The sequence below is a fragment of the Peromyscus leucopus genome, chromosome 14, assembly GCF_004664715.2.
Source record: "Peromyscus leucopus breed LL Stock chromosome 14, UCI_PerLeu_2.1, whole genome shotgun sequence".
Lineage (NCBI taxonomy): Eukaryota > Metazoa > Chordata > Mammalia > Rodentia > Cricetidae > Peromyscus > Peromyscus leucopus.
Window position 1 is genome coordinate 82,612,419 of NC_051075.1, and position 9,578 is coordinate 82,621,996.

The 9,578-nt window shown below is 41.6% G+C and overlaps 1 pseudogene; it reads right to left on the minus strand.

Annotated features, from left to right (window-relative positions):
* Positions 1-2,608: 2,608 nt before the first annotated feature.
* Positions 2,609-3,065, minus strand: LOC114688568 (annotated as a pseudogene).
* Positions 3,066-9,578: the final 6,513 nt, after the last annotated feature.

The following is a 9,578-nucleotide window of genomic DNA, read 5'->3' on the forward strand; positions in this document are numbered from 1 at the left end:
GAAAACTTAAGCCCAAAATGCAAGGCAGTGGATGGGCTTCTCTTGGCCCTTCAGCTTCACTATTGTGCTGGGTAATATATATAAACCTGCACTTCATAGTCCAGTATGGTGGGATGTTGACGGCTCTCATGGGTGATAATAGGAGTACTTGCCTGATTGAGCAGTGTGGATTCACAGAGATATCCTCTTCTCATAAGGGATTTCATTCACAAAATTCTGAACTCTGTGAGATTTGTGGAGAGATGATGTGAGCAGCTTCTCCTAAGGTACACTAATGTGAATATCAATATGCAGCAGGCTTGTGATTTTGAGTAAGTCTTCAGGGTACTCTTCCCTGTCCTCTCAGCCCCAAGGCAGCTTCCTGCTCCTTCACCTCAGATGTGGACAGTAACATTGTGTCTTACACAGTAATAGATGGCAGAGTCCTCAGATTTCAGGATGATGAGCTCCATGTAAAATGTGTTGGACATTATGTCTGCACCCAGTGTGGCTCAAACTTCTGTCCATAGTTTGTTCTGTCAATGCTTAGGAATATCCATTCAATCCATTCAAGCCCATGTCCATGCTTCTGCAACACACAATGAGGAAGCTTTCTGAGTGAAAAATTCTTATAAGACACCTTTAACGTACTTCCAGATCTCCTCAGTTCAGCTACAGACTGCTGAAGCTAAACCTGGGAACAGGCACTTGTGGAGAGGATGACACTGTCACTTCAGCCTCTGGCTTCTCACCAAGCCTGATTATAGGAATGCACTTACCTGTAACTGCTGTAACCAGGTAGAGTATGATACAACTCCAGTCCGTGCTCAGGGACAATGGACAAGAGAATATTAATGTGGTGCTGTGTGGTATGAGGACATCAGTGATTTTACAAACACAACCTTTGTAATTTGCATATGAAAAAGAAAGGGTATTCCCAAGATCAAAACAGAAATCTATTTGAGACAGACTAGGTAAAGGTTTTCTCTGTTCGTCAGTGGGATGCTGAGTTCCAAGTCCTAAACCTATCTGGGAAAACGCATTCTCAGTTCCATATTGGCACCTGTACAGACAGAGCTCTCCCATCTCACTGCTTGTTAATGCGACCACAAGTCAATGGTTCATAGGCCCTCTGATCCTCTTCAGAATCAAACCTAACAGTGATGCTGAGAAGGTGCATTGACCATCCTACCCCAATCAGACACTAGCACAGAACTTTGGAGACTGCTATTGTCCATTCCATTCCAGTGATCAGCAGGACTATGGACACCCCTGTGGTATGAACTGGTGGTTCATGACCTAGTTTCCTATCCACTGCCAATAGGATTCCAGTTTGGCTCATATACTCCAGTTTGACATCATATATCAATTTTATTAAACAAAGAAGCTCTCATGTATTGTAGCACATAGATCTCACATTTCAAGTACACCACAGTCTCTGAATGTAATGATGTTGGTGATAAAAATCCGCAGAGGAATCCCCTCAGGGCACATCTTTCTTAGCTTCTGCTACCATTTACTTCTTAGGGATTAGAGATCTACAGTGCAGCCTGGTGATTCCGAGAATCCACTAATAGAAGTTTGTCAATGGGCTCACACAGTGCTAAACTGTGGCTCTTCTGTCTTTCTTGATTGTGTATGGTGATGTTGAGTAGGTATTTCAAGGATGAATGGTGATCTGTGCCTCAGATGCTTTCCAGATCTCCATGAAACCCTGTCTTTTCTTTAGGTGTTATTGGACCTAGCTATATCAGAGACCACTGATGTGGAAGCAAGTTGATAGACAGCACAACTGATTGACAATGTCTACAAGCACTCTACCAGGCAAAAATCCAGATATACTGTAGAGCAATGGTGACCACCAGGTATCCAAAGGACTGTGACAGTTGACGCTGTATCAGTATAGGTTCATGTTCTGTAAATGCTTGAGACTGTAGGGCAGGTTATTGAGCCTGGGAATGAAGTAAATAAGGGAAATAATGTATGATCTCAGGTCCTACTTTGATTAACATGTACATACATTGATTTGATTAATGATTTTTATGAAAAGTAATTAATAATACTCTTGACCAACTTATAGGAGTTATACTTATGTGGCAGTGCATTTTGATACATGTCTTACATTCTAAGAGACTGGAACTTCTTTAGGACCATACAGCCTGAGTTAACTATACACATTATATACACATTATATATATAATTAAAGACTATGATATGAAAGGAAATTTCTTTGCCCATTGATTTAGACTTTACTGGTCAAATTCGTATTTTATTTTATTTTATTTTATTTTATTTTATTAAAAGCTTCCCAAAGTTCACAGATAGAAAACAGAGACTTTTTTTTAATCATAATGCATAACCACAGTTTACACCTTTTCTTGTTTTATTAAGGAAGAAACATATCAACAGAGCTGGTCACTGGTAAAGAGATTGTCAAGGTATGATGTCCTAAATCAGCATCACTTTATCACAATTGTAATTTGGAAAAGTTGGCAAAGACCTTGTAGGACTGCATGAAGTGACAGACAAAGGGACTCAGAATGATTATTTCTGAGTAAGTCTCCAGGCTGATCTTCTCTGTCATCTCAGTCCCAGCGCAGCTTCCTGCTCCTCAGGGTTTCTGACACACTCAGGATGTGGTTGCAACACTGTGTCTGGTACAATTATAGATGACAGAGTCCTCAGATGTCAGGCTGCTGAGCTCCATGTAGGCTGTGCTGGAGGATTTATCTACAGTCAGTGTGGCCTTGCTCTGGAACTTCTGACTGTAGTTAGCACCACCACTTCCAGGAACAATCTGTCCAATTCACTCCAGTCCCTGTCCAGGCCTCTGCTTCACCCAGTGCATATAGGAGTAGATGAAGTTGTAGCCAGAAGCCTTGCAGGACAACTTCACTGAGGCCTCAGGTGTCCCCAGCTCTGCTCCAGACTGCTGCAGCTGGACCTGGGAGTGGACACCTGTGGGGAGAAACATAGAGTGAATGTCATGTCACCTCAGTCCCTGTTCCCTTTTCATGCTTGAAACAAGAAAGCCCCTTACTTGTAGTTACTGACATGAGGAAGAGGATGGTCCAACTTCATCTCATGGTGAGGACCTGTGTCTTCTGTATCTGTGGAGAGGACACTAATCATGCGTTGTTCTGACGTGTGACTTCCTTGTATTTACCACCACAGACTCAAGTAATTTGCATATTCATGAGCAGGGTACTTCTTAGATAAGGACCTAGACTAGCTGCAGAAGGAGGTAGAGGACACTTGTGTCAGGCAACAGGATGCTAAGGTCCAAGTCCTAATCTATTTGAATAAATACATTCTATACCCCTTCCTTCAGCACCATGAAGAAGCTGTTGTTGCAATAGCAGGGCCTAAGCTCTCAACAGATTTCTGCTTGAGGCAATTGCTCTACTATGTGACAAATTGTCAGATTGATTTACAGGTGGTGATTGTGTTGATGATAGTGGTGAGAGGAAATTTCAAAATCTGCTAAATTTTGAGAATTTACAATTTCCTTTCAGATATATACAACTAATATTTGCCATTCCAGAAGGTTGTGTCCAAAAACTCAATGAAATGACACAAAGGAAAACATACTTCAGAAATATTTGTACATGTTTATTGCAGCACTATCTAAAATAATTTCTGGAAATAAACATCACATCTGTAGGCAGATGGTTGCATCAATAAGACATGGTTTGCATGCAACACAACAGGAATATTTCATCTGAAAGGATAAGGAACTTGTATCACCTTTAGGAAAATCAATGTAACTGGGGATAACTGTATTAATTAAGATTAACTCTGAAACACAGACTTTCTATGAGATTCTAAGTAGTTTTTAGATGTTGAATAGGTGCACAGTAGTATGTATGCAAATACATAACAACATATAAATGAAATTGTCTAGCAGAATACAGGAAAAACAGGAATGTCAAGAAAAGGAAGGGTAGAAGTTATGGGGGAAATATGCACATGTATGATATACAGTATGAAAATCTGAAACACATATAAAATTGTTATTTTCATTATTCAAAGTAAATTTGCTTGTTCTTTGAAATGTTCATTTATGTATGAAATACATTATGATCATATGAATCCCCAACTATGTCCCTCTGACTCCCCTTGAGACCTTCCAATAAGTCTCTCTCCTTAACTTCTAGACCTCTTTTGTTTCATAATAACATGGTAAGTCCAATCAGCACTATCTATATATACACACAGATTCACTAGTGCACAAGGAACTTCTACAAACCTTTCCAAAATTAGTGATAGTGTTTTCCTCATCAGTTATCAAGTGCCAATAGACTCAAAGCCTGATATGAATCCCCAAGAGTCCCTCCTCATCATGTTGTAATGCTTTTAATTCTTCACTCATTTATCACATTCTGACCACAGTTTCCCCTCTCTGCAGTCTCTCGATCATCTCCCTCCCCTCAGAAAAGAACAGGCATCCCAGGGACACCCATCAAACACACAAAGCAAGCTACAGTAAGACCAGGCACATGCCATCACATCAAGGCTGGATGAAGCAACCCAACAGGAGGAAAAGGGTCCTGCAAGTAGGCAAAAGAGTCAGAGGCAGCCCCCACTCCCAGTTATTAATCTCAAAAGCATGCCAAACTACTCAGCCATAACATATATGCAGAGGACCTAAGTCAGTCCCCTATAGGATCCCTGATTTGTGAGCCCCCGTGAGTTTGGTCAGTTGATTCTCTGGACCATGATCTCATGGTGTCCTTGACCCCTCTGGTTTCTCCAATCCTTCCTTTTCCTCCTCCACAGGACTCCATGAACATCACCTAATGTTTGGATATGGCACCCTGTATCTGCTCCCATCAGCTGCTGGATAGTCTCTTTGGTCACTGTGATGATGATTCTGCTAGGCTCCAGCCCCAGAACACTCTCCAAACAGGAAAAACTAAGTGTACTTCGAAGGTTTTGTGGCTGGGTTGGTGTCCCAATCCCTCCACTTGAGGCCTTGCATGGTTACAGAAACTGTCCAGCTCAGGATCCCTAGTACAATGGAAAATTGATGCAATCTATGAAGTTAACCATAGCAGACTCCTAGTAATGGGGACATAGACCCTGAACTGGCCATGTGGTAATATCTTTTTTAATTGCTACATTTTGTTTATTGGTGAAAGCAAGGCACAGATGCACCAAGATGCAGGTAAGAATCTTGGAGAACAACTTACAAAATTCAATTCTCATTTCTACCAAGTAGATCCAAGCAATGAAAATAACATTGCTAAGTTTGACTGGCTTGATTTGTTCAGGTCCTGTGGTAGTAACTATAGCTGATGTGAGTCTGTAAGTACAATGGCCATGTCAGGTCCTGGGATAGCATTTCATATTTATCCACTCCATATTCTGGATCTTAAATTCATTCCAATCTTTTTTAGGAAAGGTCCTTGAGTTTGAGGTGGAGAATAGATACAAATGACTCATATGTGGATGAATACTCAGTCATTCATTCTTAGCACTTAGGTATGAATGTATTCATTAATCATTACAAACTAAACACAGAAGTTTCTGTGATCAAGGCTGAGAGCAGGACTAATCTATCGGGTATAAACATAATTATTTATAAAGCAGTTTAACAACATGACTATTACCAATACTACTAGAGTAGGGTCTACTATGTCCTATATAATCCCAAGCCATGGGATTTTGAACATGTTTAGCTGGGATAAAGTCTTTCCTATGTGTAGACAAATTTCTAAATGGTCTTACGAATAAAAACAAACCCAGAACAAGGTATTGGGGTGAATATTGAAAGATCAGAGAAATAGAACAAGCCACATCCAACCTCACCTTTCCAACTTCTCAGCTGATCCTGTTTCCACAGACTGAAAGCCTCTGAGTCCTTATCCAAATGGATCTCAGCTGTACTGCTGCTAAAAAGCCTAAAAGTTTTAAAGCGTCTAGTTCCTGGTCCTCATGACTTAATATACCTTTCTGCTTTCTGCCATAACTTCCTGGGATTAAAGGCATGTGTCTTTCTCAAGCAAGACATGAGATCTCAAGTGCTGGGAATAAAGGTGTGTGTCATCATGCGTGGTTGTTTCCAGTGTGACTTTGAACTCAGAGGTCTTAATGGATCCAGAAGGCTAGGATTAAAGGCATGTGTTACCACTTCCTGACCTCTATGTTTAATCTAGTGGCTGTTCTGTTCTCTGACCCTCAAATAAGTTTATTAGGGTGCACAATATATTGGGGGACACAATATCACCACACCTATGAATCAGGCAATGAATAGAATTAGAAAGCAGTTGATCACTACATTGCAGTCACTCACTATTGGGTACATCTTACCTGAAGGCTGATATTGCAGACTGCAAATTCTGGGACAGTGTAAGATCACTGATATCCTTTCTCACCCTGCAGACTACATAGCACCTTCCAACACCAGGAAACCTAGCCAGCAGGTTGAATTTCCCATTCGGTTTATGGTTAGTTTCTCTAGGGTGTGCAAATAAAGTTCTTAGCTCACAGTGAAATGCAGATTAAAACACTTTACTGTTCCATTTTTAGCTTAGTCAGATGACTATAAACAAGAAAATGAATGTTGTGTAGCTTGATCTGCTTGGGAGGCCCCCTGGCAGTAGGATCAGAATCCATCTCTGATGCATGAGGAGCCTTTGTGGAGCCAACTACCTATGATGGGACAACTTTTGCAGCCTTGAGGCAGGGGGAGGTATAGCATGAATCTTAAAGAGTCTTGTTAATAAAATCAAACCTGAAGCCAGGTATTGGGGTGAATGCTGGAAGATCAGAGAAGCAGAACAAGCCACAGCTACCTCACCTCACCAGTTCCTCAGCTGATCCTGTTTCCTCAGACTGGAAGCCTCTGAGTCCTCATCCAGAATGAATCTCAGCTGAACTGTGCTGCTTAAAGCCTAAAAGCTTAACCAGCTAAAAGCTTCTAGTTTCTGGTCTTCGTGCCTTATATACCTTTCTGCTTTCTGCCATCATTCCCTGGGATTAAAGGTTCACTTCGTGGCATTAAAGGCGTGAGTCACCATGCCTGGCTGTTTCCAATGTGGCCTTGAATTCACAGAGATTCAGATGGATTTCTGCCTCTGGAATGCTAGCATTAAAGGTATGTGTGCCACTATTTTCTGGCCTCTGTATTTAGTGGTTGTTTTGTTCTCTGACCCCAGATAAGTTTATTAGGGTGTGCAATATATTGGGGAACACAATACCACCACAGGGAGGGCTTAGACTTGCCTCTATTGAATGTGCCTCCCCATGGGAGGACTTGCCTTCTTGTAAGTGGGAAGAGGAGTGGGTTGGGAGGGGGAACCTGAGGGATAGGAGGGAAGAGGGGGATCTTTGGTGTGTAAAATGAATGAAAAATTTTTCTTAATAAAAAAAAGGAAAAATTATTATAAGAAGTAAATAAAAGCTGAGTAAAAATAAACATGAAAATTTGAACTCACAGAGATCCACCTGGCTCTGCCTCCCGAGTGCTGGGATTACAGGCGTGTGCCACCACAGCCTGTGAGTTCGAGGCCAGCCTGGACTACCAAGTGAGTTCCAGGAAAGGCGCAAAGCTACACAGAGAAACCCTGTCTCGAAAAACAAACAAAAAAATAACAAAATAAAATAAACATGAAAATTTGAACCTGTGAAAAGTTTAACAAAGAATCTTTACTGTGCTTGAGCATGGAAACATCACTTGTTAATCACAGCAGGTGCAGGTCAGCTAAAAAAAACGTTAGGAAAGGAAACCACAAAGGATACAGAGTTCCCCCCCACACCAACCTCATCTCTCTACTGTCGATTCTTGGCTCCATTGTGCCCCCTGCTGGTTCTGGGCTGCCAGGAAGGTTGGTTTCTCTTGGATTATGCTGAAGCTGCTCTGTCTCCCTGGAGCAGTAACAGATCCCTGAAACTTCAGTGCTCACAGAGATCAGCTGCAGGGATGAATGGCTCCTGTTTATCTGAAGATGCTGACTGGATGTCTCAGGGACTGTTTTGAAATTGTGCCGACATGATCATCAATGTCCCTCTCAATCCCAGGCTCCTCTCTGGTGGATCCAGTTCCAGCAGTTCCCACTTGTAATAAGGCGACAAGAGGAGAGAATGGGGTCTTTGCAGCCTTCATCTGGCTACAACTGGGTCAGAGCACCTGAACTCAGAAAAGCACAATGAATCTTGAACTCAGATGCAGGCCCCTCCATTTATCCATCTATGAATTCCAGAGACACTCAAATACAGGAATCTAACAGAAAGAGGAGGCACCATTGTGGTAATCACAGACCAGTTAACTCGAGAAACATATATTCACATAGAGAAGATGAAAGTTAAGCCAGTTTAAATTGTGACTCAATATATTTCCCATAATGCATTTGCATTAATTAAGGGAACAAAAGGAGAGAAAAGATATCTCTGACAAGGATCCTCATGGGTAGAGGTATGTCTCCTTAGACAGCTTTATCTCTCTGCCTACTTCTCCAAGATCAGGATCCTCTTATTTCTGGACAGAGAATGTGTTAGTAAAGCTTTTCAGGTGCTGAATGTTTTCACAATGAAGGATGAATTTGGAATGTGCTTACACGAATTAGTAAAGCCAAGAGAACTGCACAGGATTTTGTGTGTATGTCTGTTTAGATATCTGAAATGTAACTCCACATATTTACATAAACATTCATGCTACAGAAGGCCAATCTATTCCTCTATGTTCTTTCTAACTTCAGGATCATATATCAGTTGTGTCTAATATTATGAGACAGAGGACAGGTGGAACCAGACAGTTGCATGGCTTCTCTTCTATTACTGCTCAGAAATGGTTTGATGTCCTGGGGACTTCAGTTCACAGAGCAGCACCATCAGGGCAGTACACTGTTTTAGAGGAACACTTGCATATCCTAGTCAGGGTGCCGGGGTGGCTTATCTTGGCACTGCAGCTTCTGCTCTGTTCTGGTAGTGTCTGTAGTAATGACGCACTTCATAGTCCGTTGTGGTGCAATGCTGATGCTTATCATGGGTGACAATGGACAGGAGATTTGCCTGCTTGAAGAGTATGGGTTCACAGAGACATCCTCCTCTTACAATGAATTCATTCACAAAAGTCTGGACTCTGTAGATGGTGAGAGATGGTGTGAGCATCTTCTCCTAAGGTACACTAATGTGTCACAATGTGTACTGAGTTGTGGCAATGTATGTGAAATTCTGAAGGGGTTTTCATTGAAAACATGCACACATTGATGTCTAGCATTCTCATTCAACCTCTGTGGATCATTTCATGCTTCTCTGCCTCAGCCTTCTTTTATTAATCATAATGCCCATCAGTTTCTTCTGTCACTGGGATATATTTGATGATTCTGAACACCACTGAAGGGCCTGAGCACCACTGGCACTATTCCTGAATCCCTTAGCAAGGAGGATTGTGTCTGGAAACTGGATCATGTCTTCTCATTCCGATTCTCTCACAGATAGAAACACCGTGGTTTCCTCAGCAGTCTGATATCTCAGCTAAAATAAGAACCCGTTTAGATGTGTTTCTGGAGTGTCTACTTTGCAAGTTATGTGTGGAGGAGGTTACAGATAACTTCTGCAGTCCATTCTTCATGAATCAGTGTGAGGCGTTTACCCAC